We start from the raw sequence: 23,224 nt of genomic DNA, 5'->3' as shown, positions 1-23,224 counted from the left end.
AATGTCGATTTTTCAAAATTTCGGAGGAGACAGTAGCGTACGCCAGTGGTTGCGCCTCTGCTCACAAAGAACACTCATGCCCAGGCTCGAAACTGGGACCCTTGGCTTCGTAGTGTGTTGTGTAACCACCCCACCATAGAGGTCGGCTCGTGGAAGATGTAGGAGAGCTTAGTTGGTCAAATTATTATCAAACATGATGAAAATGTGATATTGTTTCACATTTATTATTTTGGTTAATGTGCGTAAAAATCTTGCATACTGGAAACATTATGAAGCACGATTTATAAAATACTCCCTTAATCAGCTCTGCAGAGAGGCTCAAAGCTGTTGGTACATATTAATCGTCTATTAACATTATCGACCTGTAAATATCAAGTAGTTACAGTCCCGACTAGACTTTATCTTTGCATTCTTTGCCAGCCCGGAAAGGTCGTTATCGAAATACTGTTATTTGATGTTGCTCGAACTTTTTTTGTTCGTTGGAGTTTCAAGATATCATCCCTTTCCTGTTACTTATAGCTTTTGCTATATCTGCCAATGCGACACAATATATTAAAAATTTGCCCCCTCTGGGATTGACTTTGCTCCCCCTACTAAAAATTCCTGGCTACAGTCCTGTTTATATCAGGAAACGGGTATTATTAATGTCTCGACTTTCGATTCTTCACGCTTCTTCTACAAGAAAGTATCTGCGCTTGCGCCTCATAACATCATTTCCCCCACGTGGAATTGCCCTTTATTAGAAGAAAACCAAATTTGTAGTGCTGTCTTTCGTTAATTTATTTCGTAAGCATACAAAATGGATACGCAGCCATTGTTCCTATCGTTTCACAATGCAATAACGTGCTTTCCAGCGCGGCGTGCTTGTAGTTCTCTATTTAAACGCCAGGCTGTGAGCCAGTCGACGCGGTTTGAAACTATACTAACAGATGGCGCGCAGATCGATTTCCTGTAATTTCCGTGCTTCAGAATTGCCAATACACTGTTTCGGAGAACGAACCATGGTTTAGTTAACTGACAGTTACTTTCACATTGAAAAACCCGGTGCTGGTTAAGACTGGCTGTTATCTCCAACTGGCAGTTAGTCAACATAATGATTAACAGGACATTGAAAAACATAGAGGCACATAATTTTGGTACATAATAATCCTTTGCGCAACAGCCCTGAAGGGCCTTGGGTTACCTACCGACTGACGGTCTCCCTCCCACGCTTTCCTTCGTCACCTCTAAGCGTGGAGATCTTCAACCAGTATTGGAATAGCCGGGGGGCCAGCCCGACGTATCCCCAGCCGTTATAGTAGGTTTCCGGGACCGGAGTACGCTTACTCATTCGAAGCTCCCCAATTTCCTCACGATGGTGGGTTGTCACCGGCCCTATACGTAGGCCGAATAAATTCCGACCAGAGCCGGATTCGAACCTACGCCGTCCCGCAGTTAACGATCTTAAGACGAGTGAACGTCTTAACCGGCTCGGCTACAAAAAAGCAAAATTTCGGTACAAAAACTGAGTCAATTTCGGGTTCAAAAGCTGTAAATAAAATAAAATTTCGGTGTTATAGCGGTGAAAAATCTGATGAAAAGTGGTATATAAAAATACATCTTGGTTTTAAAATTGTGAATATAATAATAAATTAGATTTAAAAATTTCACTTATTACACAAAATTAACATTTCACTTCCAATAGCACATTTATGAAGTTATCAAGAGTATTAAGTTTATTTCTGTGTAAAGGAGTCCATTTTTGCTTCTCCAATATTAATTTTCCGTGAATTGCATAACTCACAGGATAATTCAGACCTCAGAAACTGTCGCGTAGGTAAATAAACCTTAAATTTCGTGTTAAAGAGTTTATTTCGCATTATCACGTCACAAAACATGGTAGCAAAATGCATCTCGCACCTTTCAAAAACATGAAAATTTAAAATTTAAAAATTTTATACAATGTGTTTTTCGACATTTAGTTTTTTTTTTTTTTTTTTTTTTTTTTTTTTTTTTTTTTTAAACGGAATATGCATGTCCCTGAGTTTTGTGTATTTATGCTAAAGGAACCAAACCTAACAGAACTCATAGGCGTACGCACGGGGGTCAAGGGGGGTAATTGTCCCCGATAATCATGGACGTCTGCAGATTTTTTCCACGGAGGGACAAGCTAGGTATTTTTTCATGAGGCATATAACCCCGATAATATTGTTGCTCCCTCAGAAAACATCACTTGAATGTGAAATTATCGCATTAATTTAAATTTCTATGACAAATCAAATTATGCATGTTAAATATATACTTCTAGGGTGACATTCAATTTCTAAGGGGGTGGTGTGGCCATCCTTGCCCCCCTCCCCCTTCCACACGTCCATGTCCCTACATTAATATACCTTCACCTAGAAATCTAGTGTAGAGGAATCTTATTGCCGTTATTAAACGATATTATACCCTTAAGAAAAATCAAGTATTTTCAAGCGATTAAAGTTCAAAGCAACTACGAGGGAAGGGAGTGCAGTGGCGCAACTACAGGGGGGGGAAATGTGAATTGCCCTTCCCCAACGTTGGACGGAAATCAATTCTAGAGGGGCAAACATTGAGGTAAAAGAATGCAAGACTAGTAGAATCTAAGAGTAACTGGACAAAAGGCTACTGAAGATGGAATTAGTTTTCACACCTTTCTTGCATAATTTCTTCCAGACGGCCAGGAGCTCCTGCAGGGGTCACAAAGAGGCAATTTTCCCCTTCGATAATCGATATCTAATTTTACACAAATAAAAATACAATTCGTGAAATTTTCTTAGTCTTATCAAGTTCAGAACCGTAGCTAGGAGGCGGCGGGAGTTGGCCCTGGGTGCGGAATGATCTTAATGAAGAAAAATTGTAAAAGAGAATACCATGGCGCCCCCTGAAACTTTTTTGTGCCATTTTAAATCAATATTGTTTTCAGTTTGCAAAAATTTGGATATTTAAAATTTCTTTCTCGCTTCGCTCGCAATTTTATTGTTTTCTGTAATTCATTGCAAATTACCAGACAGAGAATTTGATTTGATTTGATTTAGTTTATTTTACTTCGCGTTTTGTGCCTCTTGGCTAATTTGCGAAGATGGGGATGAGTGATGAAATGATGAAATTGATGAATGGACATTCACAAACAACCAAGCCCGACCGGGATTCGAACCCGGGACCCTTGGCCAGACAGAGAAGTTATGACTACTAAGTACTTCAGACTTTCTGCTAAAACTATTGTGTCTTAAATGCATGAACACAATTGTTGGAGGAAAAGGAGCGCGGCACATTTAATTTATGCTGCCTCTATGTTGCTGCATATATATATTATATATATAATGAACTTTCATCAAGGCTTTCCCCCCCCTAATCAGAAGGTCTGCGCACGCCTATGACAGAACTTACCTAACAGGCATTCCTCCTTGTATGCAGGGACGTCGGAACTTATTTTGGAGTGGGAGGCAGGTTTTCAAATCTATCAACCAGTTTCTACAATCTCATCCCCCATATATATATATATATTAATTATTATATTAGTGTTATATATATATTTATTTATTACATAAATAATAATATATACTTGGGCCTCCCCGATGGTGCAATGGTAGGGTCGTAGCCTTGTAATCAAGGAGTCCCGGGTTCGATTCCCTGTGGAGGCACATAATGGGTCGGATTTCACTTTAAACTGTAGGTTCAGTCCCGATTAGCCTTACTGTGCATAAAGTGGACTTAAAGCACGAAATCAATCAATCAATCAACAATATATAATTATTGAATATATGAATATCCACAGTGGCGAAGCCTCATAAGAGATAAGAGAAGGCCCAGAGACCTCTATTACGGAATATTTTATTACTTATAATTCCATTAAACGGCGCTTAATACATGAAAACTGAAATTTTAGGTCTTACGATAATTACAGCAAATTTCCACCCCTGCCTGGTACTAGTTCTTCGCATGCAGTGAAGCATGATGATATTGAGGCATTCCTTTAATGATTAGTAACATAACTGAAAACGCACTACTTTCAAAAGGGTGCGAAATACATGTGCAAACGTATTGAGAAAACCCATGTTTCTGAAGTTTTCTGATCGACGTGGTAAAAAGAACGTTGCCCGTGGCCGTGTTCTCATTTACCATTTCATCATTTTATAAATAATAATTTTATAATTTTAACAAAAACGTCGCATACTAAAGATGAATTACATGAATAAAAGAGTTAAAAGGAAATAATTTAATGATGGATTTAGTTTATTTTACTTCACTTTCCTACCATTGTTGGCTGATCGCTAAGGCAGTCGATGAGATTGGTATCTCTTATTTGGTAAGCGCTATATTTTTCATATTTCAACATATAAAACATTTCAGATTCTAAAATGGCGTAACAAAACGATTCTTTCACCTTTTACTGATATTTTCAAATCCCAGACTGCTTTTCAGAGATTCAGATTAACAAATGAAACTATCAGTAATTTTAGAGTATTTCTAGGCTAAAGTTTTGCAACGAATGCTTTCAAGTATAGTGCATAGTTGGAGAGGGCAGAGGTGTCAAATATGGGGAAAGTCGCCACGCTACGTCAACAGCTTTAAGATTAGATATTTTGATTTGTAATTATCGTAGCAGCTAGGTACTTGGTATTGCGTTTGAATGAAATCAGTCTGAGCTTTACATGTCTTTTTAGATCAATGGCCCCTCTCAGATGTTTCAGATTTGAGAGATGAACCTAAGACCGAAGGCGATCCCCCCCACTACCCCCAACCTCGAGAAGTCTAAAATATCGATCATGCCTCGACCTTGCCAACTAGAACTAACCTCCCAACGTAAAAATAAATCACCCGTGAACATAAGAATAAACGGTGTTACCTCTCTCCCAGGTCTAAAACTAAGCCATCAGCCCTAAACATGACGTTTAAAATAAAACCGTAAACTTTTAATAAATCTAAATGGCCAAGAAATAAAAGTTCCTCCTTTCCCACGAGAGGTGGTGGTTCATACACTCCAAAGTTTGCAACGTTAAAGCCTGAAAGGACAGAGAACTGATGGTGTATCGGAACGATACTTGTCTGTCTATAGTCTCGTCTTTTTATGTCCTTTCAGACAAAAATGTAAATTAGTAAAGAAAACGTAAGGAGAGAAGTAAACTTACAAATTTCTTGATTCTATATCAGGCGACTAATTGCAGTGCACTGATGCGCGATCTTGCAGTCTGTCTACTTTCTGCAAATCATTTAAATGTATATTTATTTATTTATTTATTATTTATTTGTGGCGGAGATTAAGGCTCATGCCTTTTTTACACTCAACCACATACAAAAGTTCATAATATAGAACATATTCATAAATTGATTCATATATAAACATTGAAAATAACGATCTCACATATACCTTTCATGTCAAACCAACCGCGGTAAAAATATGTAATTCAAAAAATACATAAAATATATATATATATATATATATATATATATATATATATATATATATAATAATACGTAGGTTTATCTAGTACATAACAGGCCACTACAAATATTTATTAAACATGTATTAATTACTTGACAAAAAAAATCACTCCATAAAACTTTCTCTTAATCTTCTTTTGAAGATACCTATGGAAATTGATTTTCTCAATTCATGTGAAAGTGCATTCCAGTCCCAAACCACTGATACAGTAAAAGAGTTACTAAAAAATTCAGTTTTGTGAGTTTTAATTGTTAGAAGATTGGAACTTTTGGATCTTGTGTATGATAACTCTGGGTTTCCTAACGGAAGCAATCTGTCTAAGATATAAAGGACTTCCTGTATGAAGTAACTTATATAGCAACACCAGTTTTCTGTACCTCCGTCTTTCATTTTAATCTGGCCTAATTTATTATAATATTCAGTTAAGTGGTCATACTTCTTAAGGTTAAATATATATCTTATGCACGAGTTCTGAATTCTTTGAATTCTCATTCCCAGCATTTCATTACAATCAGCATATACACTATCGCAATAGTCAAGATGTGAGAGGACCAAAGTTTGTACATGCCGTTCTTTAATAACAGACGGAAGATTATTTTTTTTTTTTGATTTGTATAATAGATGTAAGGAGGCATAGGCTTTCTTACATATATTATTGTGTTCAGACCAGGTAAGGTTTCTATTTATAATCACCCCTAGATTATTTACAGATTTAGAAAATGGTATGCATGCACAGTTTAGTTGTACAGTTGGCATATTAGCCGAATTTATATGTGCTAAAAGCTGACGTGATCCAATTAATATGCATTGTGATTTATTGTAATTTATATATAACCCATGACGGGTAGCCCAATTATTGATATTTGACAGTTCCATGTTCATTAGCTCAATTCCACGTGATAAATCATATGCACAGTATATCGCTTGGTGTGGAAGGAAATCCAAACTCATCACTACAATTTGCAGAGTAAATGCAGAAACACGCCTTCTGCAGTTATTCTACTCTGAACAATAACCATGTTGTCAAACTCACATACGAGGGCCTACAGGGTGATTCAAAAGTCCGGTAACACCCCCTACAAAAAGTAAAGGAGTTAGACTGGGTACAATTGGTCATGATTAGGGCTAGGATTTTGATGACCTAAAAAATCATAAAAAAAGCCCTTAAAAAGATGCATTTATGACCTAAAAATTGCCAAAAAATTACTTTAAAAATGACCTAAAAACCGTTAAAAATTCCAAAGTAAAATTTTATTTGCACTTCAAATTACAGCAACTCTAGTATGCAACTTTTGACAAATTATGAGAGGTTACTGTTCAGTTTTGAATTGCAGTGTGTAACGAATATTTTCTGTAAATTTTCAAAAAGAAATGAATGACGATTGTCAGCTAGCACACTTTTATACATAGAAAAGCTCCTTTCAACATCAACAGAGGTAATAGGGGCATATTTAAAACATACAATGTCACTTGATTCTAATTCGGTTTCAGAGTCTGGCAATGAAAACGTTTTCCCACACAATACATCACGAATATAACATATTATTGTGTATCCTGCATTTTTCCCAAGCACTTTCTGCATCTTTTCTCTCACTTGTATTCCAACAGTACCTGGAACTGCTTCCAAATTATCCTGAACTTTGTTAAGGACATTAACTTGATCAACCAATGTAGCTTCAGATGTCTCGAGTGAAGTTATGGCAGAAGGTAGGAAGCCGAAGTTGGACTTTATATAGCATAATTTTCCCTCCATTTCGGGATCATCCAGAGTTCCTGTGCTTGTCTTATACACAATGCTTCACTGCTGTCGAACGAGGTTACAACTTCTTTCACAACTTTATAATTTTCACAATAGTAACCACAAGCCTCTAACCATGTACCCCATCTCGTAAGAATAGGAGCTGGTGGCAAAGGCACATCAGGTGCATGAGACCTAAAAGCTAACACTCGTGATGGGGACTTGAGGAAAATCTTCTTAATGTTTGCAATCAGTTGGTCTACATCAGGAAAGTGACTTCGCAGTTCTTCAGCAATACGGTAACACGCATGTGCAAGACATGTTACATGTACCATTTTCGAGTACGGACCTTTCAGAGAATTCCCTGCTTTAACCATGTATGATGCCGCATCTGTTACGAAAAGCAACACCTTGTCATATTGAATGCCGTCGGGCCACAATAACTGCATCGCATTATTGAAAACTTTGCTGATCGTTGAATAATTCACTTTTTTTTAGACATTCACAATTTATTAGAGACACTTGAGTAGACTCTGATTCCTGCATCGTACCAATCACTACATTTGCAATGTACCGTCCGAGTGAGTCGGTACTTTCGTCAATTGACACCCATATTTTTTTACCATGAATTTTCTGCCGAATTTGATCCATTGTTTGGTTGTAGCATTTCTTGACATAATTTTTCCTTAGCGTGGAAGAATCTGGTATCGATTTCCCAGTATGTTTTTCCAAAAATGCTCGAAGTTTAGGATTATTTAGTTTACTTAGAGGAATGTCAGCAGAAATAAAAGCGTCGCACAGTTCTTCAGAAATAACAGAGGATTTGGAGGAACACTCACCCATTAACAATTGCACCGTCCTCTTCTGATCTTGAATTTGCTTCAGAGCTGCCTTGTGTTTCTCGCGGTTGACATGTTGCTCCACCGTGAATTTCTTTTCCGCAGCAACTCTTACACCACAAAGCTGACAGACAGGCACGTATCCAGGAATTCCTTTCGGGGGGGGCTCAACACCACTTTTTTAAGGGGTATAGTAAGAACCTCACAATTGTATGTTTAAGACCAGTGGTGGCAATCGGGTTCCAAAACAGGGGGGGGGGGGGGAAGGTGCAAGGAAAGTTTACTTTCTCTTGGTAGACAAGGCATAAAAATGGGGAGCAACTATCCCTTAAATCGTCGCCACTGTAAGGCTGTCATTTTAACCAGAAAGTGAAATCGGAACATTTTTTACCACTCGACTCCTCTGTTTCCATGCATTAACATTGTGTGCCGGAACCATCTCAGTATGTGTGTTTGCCCATTTCTTCTCATCAGGCATAAAAACATAAAACCCGAAACCCACCAAATTGTTCAGATTCAGGCCTTAGCACTCACAAGTATTCAAAAATGCCTGTCACAGCTTCCGCTGTCTTGTCATATATCGGCACGAAACAAAAGAAGTCTTCTCGAATAAAGGTGGATCACGAAACAATTAATGCACAATGAAAACCCTTCCGTTCCCAACACATCTAATGTTTCGTCTCCCAGTATGATCAAATGCTTATTCATTTATCTCCAGTGACGTGCCCAAGGGAGGGTTGGTGAGGTCATAACCCCATTTGACCCAGTATTCCTTTTTTTTTAAAAAAAAAGAAGAAGAAGAACGTCAAAGACAGGAAAAAAATGACAAAATCAGGACTGACCACCAAAAATAGTATGCGTAACTCCTCTCCTTTCCGAAAATCCTGGGCACGCCACTCTTTACCTCGGACACATTTTTTAAAATCAACTCACCAGAAGTTTTTATCATTCCGTATTGGAGATTGAAGTAAGATGTGTTCTTCCTGTAGGTTTGGATATGATCCTTTAGGGTGCTGTCGTCTGCCTGCCTTCACACCTAACCTTAAAAAGGCCCTAATTTTCCATCCTTGTGACTTGGATTTTCAAGACTTAGGAAGTTTTCAGACCGAAGGGACACGCGTTACATGTCGATTGGAATGGGCCAATCAACAGCAACGTTTCACACCGTAGCGACACAAAAGGCCGCACAAACCTAATTTCGACTTGTGAAATCCTCAGGCGACACAATGTGAAATCTCCCTTATTAGGCCACTGTCATTGTCACTTCTCACCTCGAAGTAGTAGCTCTTGTTGACCACAGAAGAAAAAAATTCTCCTCAACCGGTGGGAATGCTCCTCAGTTTTCTTCTCTTTCCTATATTTTCTGTGCTTGTTCACTATACAGGCAACACCTTACGATTTGATATACACAGGACATGTACTATGTAGACATTTTAACGAAAAATCAGTTGAAGTCAAGGATGGCTAGGTGACTCAGTTGGTAGAGCCCTGATTCGGGTCCTGGTCTAAAATGTCTACATATGCAACATCTTCTTGCTTTCTCTTCTCGACATTCATAAAATTTGCGGCTGTCTCTTTATGGTAATTAAGTGTTTGAATGTATTTTGAACCCAGTAGGCTTAAACAAAAGTATTTTTTTATAGCATGAAATTCTCGGACTGCATATACGAAATTTAGTTCTGGCAAAACTAAATCATCACTCAAAACTTTGATTTTCAGTTGATCTATGCAGCTTATTTCAGCTTATTCATAAACCACTTTAAAATTCAGTACTGCTGAAATGTTCACTTTAGAGAGAGAGAGAGGCCTTGATCTCTTCGGCCCTCGACCCGAACTAGCACTACATTGAGGCCCCGGAAGTTCTACTGTCGTCAATGTCTTCATTTTCGAATCACTATATCTTATAAAGCAACCAGAGGACGCTGACTGATCACTAATTGACTGTATGAATTGTCACACTTACCTCTGAAAGATCATTAACCGATTCTTTGTAGAGATGAACCGAAAAATTGAATCCGCGTATTTATATTTTCATTATATTCTAGAACGTTCCACAGATAAAACGATTCGTTAATATTGCCAGTAGTTGACTCCTCTCAGTCAAGAACGTACCCTCTCCCGCCTTCCAGAGATTAGAAATTACAACGAATCGCCCTACGTGTGGCGCTACCTTTGTTGTGCAGCTTCCAAATGCTGACAAGTCTCTACATAGTGCTCAAGTGCGCTGCGACAACACCGAAAGCGCGAGAAAAGTTTACGTGCAATATTATCAACAACAGGGTTATAGAACATTCTCCGTCTTGCCTCGATAATTGTCTATCTCCTTAAATCATCGTCACATTATTCAAAAAGCCAAAAACCTAATTTTATCTAGTGAAAAATAAAAAAAAATCCCTGAGGGGGGTGGGGGCTCGAGCCACCTCAACCCCACCTTGTACACCTGCTATTAACAATAACAGGGTTATATAACATTCTCCATCTTGTCTCGATAATTATTTCTCCCAAATTATCATCACATTATTCAAGAAGCCAAAATCCTAATTTTATCTAGTGTAAACAGAAACATATTTTGAAGGGGGGCTCGAGCCTCCTGATTCCCACCTTGGATGCGTGCTATTGACAATAATAGGGTTATAGAACACTCTTCGTCTTGTCTCGATAATTATTTCTCTCAGATTTATAAATTTATTATCTTCACATTATTCAAGATGCCAAAAATCTAATTTTATCTAGTGTAAATTGAAAAATTTCCTAAGTGGGGGCTCGAGCAACCTCATCCCCACCTTGGATACGTGCTATTAACAATAACAGGGGTATAAAATATTCTCAGTCTTGCCTCGATAATTATTTCTCTCCTTAAATTATTTTCACATTATTCAAGAAGCCAAAAACCTAATTTTATCTAACGTAAACTGAAAAATTTCCTGGGGAGAGGGTCGAGCCTCCTGTGCCCCATCTTGGATACGTTCTATTATCAATAACAGGGTTACGGAACATTCGCCGTCTTGCCTCGATAATTATTTCTCTCCTTAAATTATTGTCACATTATTTTATTTCACACCACAAGAAACCAAAAACGTCATTTTATCTAGTGTAAACCTAAAACTTTCGGGGGGGGGCTCGAGCCCCCTAAGCCCCCCCTCTGGATACGTGCCTGCTGACAGAATAATACTGATCCGTCCGTACTGAACGTATTTTCACCATACTGGGACACAAACTGTTTTAATTTGTACTGTGTACTTTGCTTGGTTTTTGGCATCTTGTCCAATGCTTCGAAAACCTGCTCTACTGAACACTGCACCAAAGTAAATTCTCGCAATAACAGGAACTTCGACAATGGCCAGATCACACGTTCCCTCCATTCACTTTCAAGGAACACAACAATTGGTCTGAGCAGATTAGAAGATAAGATTAGGCAGGGCAACGACTTTCTTCTCCTGGGGCAAAATTGCGAGCTGTTTTGAACTTCTAACAATTGAATTTCATTGTAAGGAAATCGTTATATTCGTGTTGTTTATTTTCTTTTGAGACGGATGGAAGGTAGCTGCGGTTTCATATATTTTAAATTGTCTAGGGAAGATATGAAAAAATAGGATATTTATTCATCTTAATCCTTTCACGTTAATGCTGCCCATGCACTCGCAGCGTACCAAGTGCTCTGGAAAACTAAGAAAATTAAAAAAATGACCAAAAAATGACTTAAAATTCCAAAAAGGACTTATACAACCCATAATGGCAAAAAAATGCAAAAAAATGCCCCAACAAATAGTGCTTAAAAGTTTCAGCACGACATGAAACATATAAATATTAAAAGATTTGGGTTTCTTATTCACCAGAAAAAAAGATGCAATTTCATCAAAATCCTAGCCCTAGTCATGATAGAAACAGGTTAGGCTTAGGGGGAACCACGTTGGTGTGTTCCAAGCGAAGGTCCACCATATTAGTGGCCGCCATATTGAATTCAACTCAATTTTTTTAAATGGGAAGGGGTGATGTGCATAGTCGCCGATTTCTTGAGAGATTTGGGGGAGGCAAAGCTAAGTAAAGCATAAATACTGATTTCTTTGTTTGCGGGAATAGGGACATTTTTTTCCTTAAGGAGGAACCTAACACACTTGAATTAACCTTTGAAAAATAGTAATTGCAATAAATGTCTTTGACAACAAAACATATATATCAGGGTACATCCAACTTTATTAGCTGGACAAAAAATTCACTGCACTACTGTGATTATGTAATTATACAACATAATACTTTACATGTAACTTTTGACTGAATTTTTTATCATATTCTGTTTATAATACTTATTCTCACAATGCTTTATAGGAGTTTAATATCTTCACACATATTTACATAAAAAAGAAAGGCCCAAGATAAAATTTTCATCCGGCCGAGCGATTTTTGACATTTCCGAAGGGAAACGAAGGAGCCTATTTTGCAATGGACTGGCTCATTCAAGAGCATGAAGACTGCAGTATTCCCATGCTTCTTCCTGTATTCTCGCACATATTCATTCATAATATGCCATGCGTTTTCCTTAATTCATTGTCAGTTTGAAAAAGGAAATACTGAAATAGTAAACGCACAAGCACAAGAAACACCCTCAAACTGAGTGATAGCCGCACATTATTGATTCTACCCATTTCAGAGCAGAATCCTGCGTAATTTCACACCTGTCGTGTGCGAAGTTTCTGTGTGCAAAAGTTATGTAATATGTTGGAAGATATGCATTGGGCCCCTTATAGGGGGATCAAACGAGAACTGCATGGGCCCGGGCCCCTCTGCCCCTCCCTCCCGGTTTCGGCACCGGTGGTGATGTGATTATATATATGACACTATTTTCTCACACCTTTACAAAACCAATATGTGAATTATTAATAACAAGCCACTAAATCTAAAAAAACAAGTATTATCTAGAATGATACATTTGTTACAATCACGCAGTCAAAACTCTTTCCTAATTTAAGATAGATTGAAGAAACCTTCACCACAGCATTTCTCGTGAAATTGTACTCTGATTTGATCTAAGGTCGGAATTTTTCCGGCTTTGTCCCCGCAAAAAGCTGATCCAGGGTCCACCCAGCATCAAATCAAATGGTACCATTTATGGTTTTTTTTTTTTCAGGGGGGTGTAAATTCTGCCGGGCCGTGGTGCTGATCACATCACCTCCAAGATGTCCGGCCCTGCCCCCACGTATCCTAAACGTGCCTTCATGACACGGTGCTACATGCACAGGGAACTTTAACTTTACCTGTGTATATTGTATTCGTTTCCGTACCTCTGAGTAACTACGTTTATTTTTTTATACATATGCGCATATACGAACCTTCTACTATTTCAATGGCTGATGGCCCCCCTAAAGGCTTACGTGTCTCCTGCCCCCCCCCCCCGCACTGCGGAGTTTTGCGGGTTGAAGATCCGGCACTCAGGGCACGTCTGTATGTACAGGAAACGATCAAATTGAACATGTTATCACCAGGTATGTACGAAAAATTCTGCAATGGACTAAGTTAGGCAAAGTGACCGGTTTAGATCCGTATTTTACCGTATCATGTTAGTTTAATACATTGAGAGTAGCGGCAATTAGGGGTGGGGGACATGGGGGGCAGTTCTCCCCCCTCCCACACACACTTTTTGCCCCCACACTATGGTCTCTTAATGCTAAGCCTTATCTACCAGTGGATTTGACCCAAAATCATCTGCCCTAATTCCATTTTCAATACGATTCTTTCTAATTGCAGTAAAGTAGAAAGTAAACCGCACTTGCCCCCCCCCCCTCAGTTTAGACACCTAATGGACGCTACTGGGTGCATACATTTTTAAACAACAAAAGCAACATGTAACAAACACAAGTGAACGAAACGCTGCAGAAAAAAAATATATATTATGTTCTAATACGTAAAGTATAGGGAAACACATGACTCTGCATTAAACTACATATCTCCTCAACCCCAGACTCTAAAGGTACAAAACAAAAACATTTTCTAGAGGAAATCATGAGCTATGAATTTGGTCCAGTGACTTTAGGACATAAATTGTATAGTTTCTTACATAGTTGCTATTATTTGTGTCGGAAACCAACTTTTACGATAATTCTAAAAATTAAAGAAAATGTTTGAAGCTTTGTATAACGGCTGGGGATACGTCGGGCTGACCCCCCGACTATTCCAATACTGGTTGAAGATCTCCACGCTTAGAGGTGACGAAGGAAAGCGTGGGAGGGAGACCGGCAGTCGGTAGGTATGCCTAGGCCCTTCATGGGCTGTTGCGCGACGGATTATTATTATTTTTTAATTCAATTAAGATTTATGATACCTCTATCAAACAAAAAACAATTTAGCAAATTTTCTGCTCCTTCATTTTGGTTATCTTCACTTTTTGTATACAAAATATATTGATTTTTAACTTTTCAAGGTGAATTTTGGGCGCCATTTTTTCAAGATGGCGGCGAACCTACAGGTCAGAGAGATTCCTCACATTCTTTTTTTCTATAAGGGCAGTTGCAATTAGTAGGTACCTCAGATGGCTAAAAAATCGCATAACTTTCCTCGAGTACTAGAGGTGCGGAGATCTTCAACCAGTAATGCAAAACAAATTAAAAATAGAGCCAAACAATTAACTACTAAACATAAATCAATCCGTTACCACTAACTACAGTCAAATTGTATCCCCTGTTGAACTCGTCTGTCACGTGTAGGGCAGCTGCAAGTGAAGTGAGTGATTCGGAATACCTTGACTCCTTAACACACTGACCTGGGTGGGTGGGTGATGCAAAAACACAACTGCGCCATCTATTAGCATTTACAGAAACTACACCTTTTGCTAACAGCCAGAGAGAAGAAAATTCTTCAAGGAATTTGGGTCCTGAAAATGAATGTATGTTATCCACTAATACATCTGATATCTGTGTATCGTGAAAATGTACAGAAGACGAATAACTGTTCATCAATAAAGCGATAGATTTTTATGGAAAGGAAGCAAAAAAATTCAATTTCTATTTTAAATAATGGACTCAAATCTGAACTTTACAAGAATGCCAATGTACTTTCAATTCAACTTCAATTTTATGACGTTAAAATAGTAATACAGTAATGAAAGATAAAATATAAATTTATGTGCTGAAGGGTAAGAATAAAATCTCACTTTGTACTCCTGAGAAAAATAAATATGCGGGCACCCTTGTTTGTGATGGCAGATAAAATAATAGTTTACGTTGACATATACGTTTGGTAACTATGTTTTGTAGCGCCCAAAAACGCCAATGTTCTAAATACTGAAGAACAAGTTGAATTTCTTTGCTTTTTCTGAAAGGGTGATATTCTCTAAGGGTTATAGCTAGATATTTTTGCGCCAGGGATTAGATAATAAAATTTGGCACCCCTACCATTTCCCTCTGCATTAGACAAATGTTCTAGTTTACTAATATTTTAGTGCATTTGCCACACTGCAGACCATAATTGCGAAATCCGACGAAGTGTTTGGCGGATGGAAACAAATCTGGACTTTGACATAGGGGTGGCAGCTAAAAAAAGAGAAAAACACTCGCAACCAACAGGCACGTATCTACAAATATATTTCGGGGGTGAGGTCCGAATAGAGTGTCTCAATAATAATAATTATTATTATAATTATAATAAATAATAATAATAACTTTTAACTTAAATTATAATTACATTTAAAATAATATATGTAAATTAATATGGTATTATTATTACATGAATAAGTATAAAGACTGTTTAAGAATAGAAATATAACAGCAAGTTATCTAAGATCGCTAAAATTTGTAAAAAAAGAAACTGCCTGCCAAGGAAATTTATATGAAATAGACAAAGAATTGAATATTTATTCAATAACAAAATTATGTTAGATCGAGTTGACGATAAGTAAAGTTCCTGATTAATAGTTTATGCATATTATTATAAGTAGTAATATGCATAAATCTTCTTTGGTACTGTCATTCAAAGCCGTATGATCCCAATCTAATAATCCTTGCCTTCCAGTAAGTTCAAAGGAAATAAATGACCCCATTATACAAGAAATGCAAAACAAGTATTTGAAACTGACTCAAGAAATGCATGGCTTGTTAGTTGGGTAGGTACAGTCACGGACAGTTCCGGGTTGTAACAATCCCATTGACTTAATGGGATCGTTACAACCCAGAACTGCCCGTGACTGTACACTTTATATTGCTTTATAAAGACCGAATCACACGGAACTGGATTTCCAGTCGGAATGCCCTACGTACGTAGTTGGCGCTGAACTGGCTACCTGGCTGGAAATGCCAGGTTGGCTGCTAGACTGATTTTGACGACTAGATCGTGCCTTTTTTCGCTAGATTGATTGATTGATTGATTGATTTGCTTTATTTTACTTCGCTTTGTGCCACTTTTGGCTAATTTGCAAAGATTATGATGATATGATTAAATTGATGAATGGATAGTCACGAACATCCATGGCCAGGCCGGGATTCGTCGGCCTCCGTGGCGGAGTGGTTAGCACATCGCGCTACAAAGCCAGAGGTCCCGGGTTCGAATCCCGGTCTGGGCATGGGTGTTTGTGAGTGTCCATTCATCTATTTCATCATATCATCACTCATCCTCATCTTCGCAATTAGCCAGAAGTGACACAAACAAATCAAGCAATTAATCAACCAGTCCAGGGTTCGAACCCGGGACCCCTGGCATCGTAGCGCGATGTGTGGTTACCATTCCGCCACGGGGGGAGGCTTTTTCTTCTAAATTATGTGGAACAGCCAATCAGAACGAAAGTTTGGTAATGTGAAGATAATCTGTGAGTTAGGCAAATGAAAGAGTCCCCTACCCTGTGGTTTACGAGTGTTGGTTGTTCCTGTTCGCTGCTCGATGAAAGAAAAAGAGATGAGATGCATGCGTGTTCATTAATATTTAGGAATTTATCCAAAGCGATGATATTTGTACGCAACAGACGTGATTAGCAGATAATAAAAATCATCATTTCTTCCTCTTGGGTTAATTGGAATGATGAATGGTGAGCTGATTACGAGACAAGCGCATTCATGCTTTGGGGTGTACGGCACTGGCGAACACAGGGGGAGCTGATGTGGCTGCAACCCCCTCCGAAATTTTGATAGAATTAACATTTTCAAATTCAAGCAGCAAAGAAAACCAAAGTGATAAACGCAACCCCCCCTTAAAATGACCCCCCAATTACAATATTTATCTTAACTTTTAAAACGCATGTTGAAAAGGGTAATTACAAAATATTTTACTGTATATTCCACCCACTCTAAAAAGCAGTTATGCAATATCCAGCCTTACAATTCCAGCTCCCTACGAAAATAAATCCATGCGTACGCTAGTGGTGTAAGGGACGATCTTTTCGGAAAGTGCCAAAATATCAACCTCTGTTCAACCGTTCCACGTAGTACATCCTGAACTTACATTTTGCAGTCTAACGAGTCTCTGGCGTTTGGACTCCCAGCCAGTATAATCCTCTGTAGGATTTGTGAACTCTCCTTATGTGTTTGTAGTTATCCTTTCATCTATTCCATTTCACAACCATTCGTCCTCATTTTCGGGGTTTGCCAAAGTAGCATAGTAAATTAATTAAACCAATGAATCAAGCATTCATGCCATGTGCGTCGGCAGAGGGGATCGAACGGGTCCGTCGACCCCTACCTCTTGAAATTGGCATTGTTCAAGTTTAAAAAAATCAGAAGCTTGTTTTTTTTAATTGTTAATAACAAAGAAAGTTCATTTAGTTAGTATTGTACAAAATAAAGTAAAAACTTCCATAGATTGAAAAAAATAGTGTAAAATATGGAAACCAGGTTACATTTTCATATTCTATCATTTAATCAAAAGAATAAATGATTCAACAGTTTCCAAAAATTATAGTTTTTATGTAAGAGGTCACAGATAATAAAATATCATGAGTAAAATTTGCCCCTAGCTTTTAAAGGCTTTTCTTGAACGAGGTGTGCAAAATTAATATCAAAATACAATAACTATGGATTTCAATAAACCAACTGTACGAAATGTAAGAAAATAGGAGAACAGTTGTGTTGGATATTCACTCATATGGTGCATCGAGTTGCAAAATCTCTCTATTCATGTATTAATAATAATAAATTTGAAATAAATTGGTATATTTTTATTAAGTTTTAATTATTGTAAAATAACACTTGTAACCGTGATAATAATTGTTCTTATTAATTCAAGTAATCAAGTTTTATTAATAGACCCCTGCAAAAATTTCCGGCGCCCATGATTCACGCCTTGGCCAGGGTTCGAACCTGGAGCCTCTGGCTTCGTAGTTTATCACTCCGCTACAGAAACCGGGGATGCTTCATCTTCATCGTCTCGATGAGAGAGACAAAAAACCGACACACGGAAGACATCAAAATAAAGTTTTTCTGGAAACGTCAATTTTATATCATTATTCATCTTAAAAACTTCTTCAGATTTCGAGTCAATGCAAGAACGCGCGCACACACGCACTGATCTTCTGTAACCCTGAAGGGTAGAACGTGTTGATGGGGGCAGTAAGGTATTGAAGCGTTAAATCACCCACATTCATCCCCCGAGTTTAACGGCTAAGGAGGAAGAAAGAAGGGTGAATATTGATGAGGGTGAACCGGCGAGGAATCCCTCCTAGCCCCACTGACGCCCTACCAAGTCGCAAGAAATCACACGGTCTGCCAAAATAAAGGGCATTTCTCTTCCATTATCACTCAAAGAGCCCGTCGAATGGATCGCGTAACAGTTGAATTTGTCGCCTTGGAGGACTCGATAACTCAGTTTCAATTTAACTTGTAAACCATTCAAAGTCTTCAATCAGATAATGCTAGAAGCTGTTTCGATTGGGGGGGGGGGTGGATATCAAAATGCATTCAAGTCGAAGACTACCTGTTTGAGCACGAATCGGAAGGTTCAATGAACAAAAGTATTTCCAGTTTTTGTGAACTTTTGTTACTTCTTTTAATTTTTATTTTCGTTATTTATTTCTGCTCTCAGGCTAATCGAGACAAATCATCTTTATACACTCGTCAAAAAAGGTTTGGAAGTGTGTTACATTAGGCGATAGGTTTAGATTGATTGATTGATTGATTTTAGGTTTTTAAGTTCACTTTATGCACAGTAAGGCTAATTTAGGACTGAACTTGAAGTTGAAAGTGGGATCCGAACCTATATGTGCCTCCACAGGGAATCGAACCCGGGACCCCTTGATTACAAGGCGACGACGATTAGACGAATGGTGACAGGCAGGGTGGCATAGGTCAGCGAAAACATGAGAACGCTCAGCAGACAGATACCATGTGTTGTTGAATTCCAAGATCTTGCCTATCACGTGTCTAATGTAAAAATATTCCAAACTTTTTGAGAGGAGTGTATTTCACTGTACGCATGGTATTTGTGCGTATTTTTTGTTGTTTTATGTCGCTTTTCTTAGACTTTTTTACTAATCGCGACGTAACGAAATTTCATTTAACTCCGTATCGATGGATGATACTTCATTTCTTTATTGGGCGAACTGACATGGAATGACCTCACTTTAACTGTAGGTCCAGTCGCGATTAGCCTGTCCGTGCATAAAGTGGACTTAAAAACTCAAACGAGAAACCACATTCAATTCAGATTTTAATGTGTAGCAAAAAGAAATCAAATTATGTAGCTTTGCAAACCGGCTGTGCTATCTATGCCTTCTGTTATCATTACATATACTAAAACTGATTTAAATTCGAAGGAATGAACGTAAATGCCTTTGCATACGTCGGTTTTGTGGCAGAACACGTTGAGTAGACAACTCAAAATCTTTTCACGGATGGTTCCAAGTTCAAGTCCTAGCGTGGAGAGGAGTGTTTCTTTGTAAGTGTTATTTCATCAATTGCATCTAGTCAATCATTCTCCCTCATCCTCGTGATTAGCCTAAAGAGGCGGAGGAGTAAAGAAAAACAAAAAACAATCGAGACAACACGAGACTTCAGAGCCCCGTTAGCCTGCAGAATGCAGTCCAGAGTGTACTAGGTAGAAGACAGGTTTACGTTTGAGTGTCATTACAGTGTCACCCCTTATCACACCCCAAGAAATGTACGTGCGCGTACGTGCATTCAATGTATAAATGTATGCAGTCTTATTATTTATGTAGAAAGTGAGTTAGGTTTCCGATGTTTTGAACAAAAAATTGGAATGTTGCATGTTTCCACCATTTGCTTTGTGGAAACTCCAAAATTCGATAGGGTGTAAGCAGGTGACCTTTTGAATAGCCAACCAAAAGTCAACATCACTTCCATGTAGTAAAACCACCTTTCAGACCAATGAGGTTATGGCACCTGAACCCACAGTCAGTGTAATCTGTAACAGTTTCATACATCGGAGACACATTTCTTCAATTTTACACAAGAAACTACTTACGGAAATGAGTTTCTCCAAGGTTTACAACCTTAGTCGATATATATTCTTCCTAAAACTTCATCGTACAATGCAGCTGAACAATAAATAATCACTTTTCATGTAATAATATTGCGCATTTTGTGAAAATCGACATCATCATGCCGTTGTTTCCAAGATGTACCTGCAGATGGCTCTAGCGTCGGAAGTCACGCGATATCGCTAGTGGAATCAGGGTTTCCAAACGCGCGATTATTTCGAGAAACGCGCGTTTTTTTCTTCTTCGAGAAACGCGCGGTTTTTTGTCGAGAAAGGAAAATTGTTTTTCGATGAATTTAGGGGTGAAATGGGTGCTAATGGAACCTAACCTAACAGGCCTAACCTAACCTCGTGTGAATGGTTCGTGGGGCTACCCGTGGATGGTTTTTGGGGCTAACGTCAATGGTTTGTGGGGCTACCCGTGGATGGTTTTTGGGGCTAACGAACAATGTTTCATCAAAATGTACAATCTCCAGACGTGATCCCCGGTTTTTTACAACTTTCATGCACAATAGAGTTGGAAACATTGATATTCGAAAACAAAAGAAGCGTTACCATTGGCAAAGCAAGCGATATCGCACCGTGACGTGCTTTCCGTAGCATTAAGGAAAATGGTTTATTTTAGCAGAAAAAGTGTTTGTTTTCGTGCAAAAAGCATAATGGCACCTTCCACTATGTTCCGCAATACATAATTGGTAAGTACTAACCACGAGAAAGACAAAATATCCGATTTAAATGTGTCTGCGATGTATGAAACTGTTACCGTGTAATCTTCCGTAAGGGGTTTGTGTTTTCTCTTCCACAAATGTGTGTGATCCATGTCATCTTATCACCATTTACCCCCATCGTCGCGATTAGCCAAAAGGCGGGAGAAACACGACTCAAAATAAATCAAACAAACTTAAAATCCAGTGAGTGGGACTTCAATGTATTAAAACTTGAATACTTTTGTTCGTCTCGTGAGAAAACTTAGTACAAAAATATCACAGCAAACAAACATGCGCAGAAAGAAGGTCCACTTCCTCCGTGAGAAGTCTTCACGTGCGATTGGTCGCTGGAACTGCAGTGGCATTTATCTAAATGTGCTTTTTTTTCATGCTGACAAACCCCGACACCAAGTTAAGATATCTCTTTCTTTTTTTCCCCTCTTTAAGGCATGCAGACAAGCCAGGATGAATCATATTGCGTTTTCTCCTATACAGATGTAAAGGAGGGAACACGAAGAGAACACTTCTTCGCATCTTTTCCCCTTTCTTTTCGACCTTCCCCTTCCATTTCTTTCGTAATAAGGACTCTCGAGTTGGCTGCAAAGTTTTCTTCAGACACACGTTTTGTAATATACGATCAAAGGTAATCAACGTGGGAAGGTGAAATGAAAAGATTATAGCTCCGGGAGTTTTAATAATTGCTTCAAAGATCGCTTTCTTGAAGGTAGAAAAAGACATCCAAGTCCCATTATTGCTAATTTATTATGATAGAATTTCGAGGAGATAAGAAGACCACTGGTAATTTGCACGGTTACACCCAATTAAAGTTTTAATTACACAAAGGTGAAGCGATCGTCTAGCTCTCAACGTTTCCCTCCCCGTTATCAAGCCCGCGGTACAAGCAAAGAGATCCCGCACCACTTACCGCCTTGAATATGGTGTCTGGGGACCTGTATAAATCGATTCCCGCAGAAATGAAACTCTTGAAGATATTTCTGTTAGAAAACTTCTGCGTATATCTTGAAAAACAGAGGCTGTTCCCTGCCTGTGTAATGTGTTATTGCACAGTCGCTGTGGCGCAATAACGGCAGATAAGATCCTTTTCGTAAAATTGCTCATTAAATCTATCTCGGCTGTCAAGCATTAGCGGAAGAGCTGTGGGAACCAGAAGTCCATCCTTTTTAACATTTTTATAACGGCCCTTGTCTTGGGCAAAGCTCTTTCCTCAGATTCTGAGTGAAGTTTTGCTGGTTTTGTAATCGTTAAGTTCTATGCGGATTCGAAATTAAAACTTTTGCATTTTTCCTTCTTCAGCAAATAAAAAAATGCCAGTCTGAAAGTTATTTTTTCTAGTAACGGCAACACTAGGTACTTTTCAAATGTGTAACTGTAACTCAGTTATTCTTTTCAGGTAACTAGGAATAAAATTAATAGTAACTTTTCAAGTAATGTTTCAAGAGTAATCATCAGAAAATATGGTTTGCTAAAAAAAATAGAAATAAAATGTTAATCTTCATGTATGATGAGGTTGATTTTGTTTACTTCCCATTTCTCGCACTTTCGGCTAATCGCGAAGATGATGATTGATGATCACATCAAATTGATGAAGGGACACTCACAAAGAACATCCATGCCAGGATTCGAACCAGGGACCCCTGAGTCTTAGTGCGCTGTTTTAACCACTCCGCCACATAGGCCGGCTCGTCATATATATGTGTGTGTGTGTGTGTGTGTGTAGAGGTGAAAGGGGTGACCCTTAGGGAAGACACCCGAATGTCAATCTAACTTCCACGTAGTACATCCTAGACTACATTTGCAAACAAAATAGGCTCTGGCCCCTGGATTCGCAACCAGTATAGTCCTCTGTGGGGTCTGTGTTGTGTTCTGTTCATTCGTGTTTGTACCTTCATCCAATTCATCTTATCGCCGGTCATCCTCATCTTCGCGATTAACCAAAAGTGGCAGAAAAGCGAAGAAAAATTCAAATAAATAAATCAACACCTTGTTCATGAAAGATCTTTAAGAGTTAGGGGGAAATTGCTCGAAGTTTATGCTGTGTGAACTCTCACATACAATTAACTTT

At 38.4% G+C, this 23,224-nt stretch overlaps 1 protein-coding gene across 1 annotated transcript in view; it reads right to left on the bottom strand.

The window, feature by feature from the left end:
* The window catches only part of LOC145981088 (adenine DNA glycosylase-like), a 75,468-nt gene extending 60,728 nt beyond the window's left edge, over window positions 1-14,740 (bottom strand). Inside the window, exon 1 of the mRNA XM_083114225.1 lies at window positions 14,673-14,740. The gene's annotated coding sequence lies outside the window, so the exon portion shown is untranslated. The remainder of the gene's footprint in view (window positions 1-14,672) is intronic.
* Window positions 14,741-23,224: the final 8,484 nt, after the last annotated feature.

This window comes from Lepisma saccharinum, chromosome 2 (genome assembly GCF_977018435.1).
Source record: "Lepisma saccharinum chromosome 2, izLepSacc3.1, whole genome shotgun sequence".
NCBI lineage: Eukaryota > Metazoa > Arthropoda > Insecta > Zygentoma > Lepismatidae > Lepisma > Lepisma saccharinum.
The sequence above is the reverse complement of the archived record's forward strand: the minus strand, read 5'-3'. Positions and strand labels throughout refer to the sequence as shown.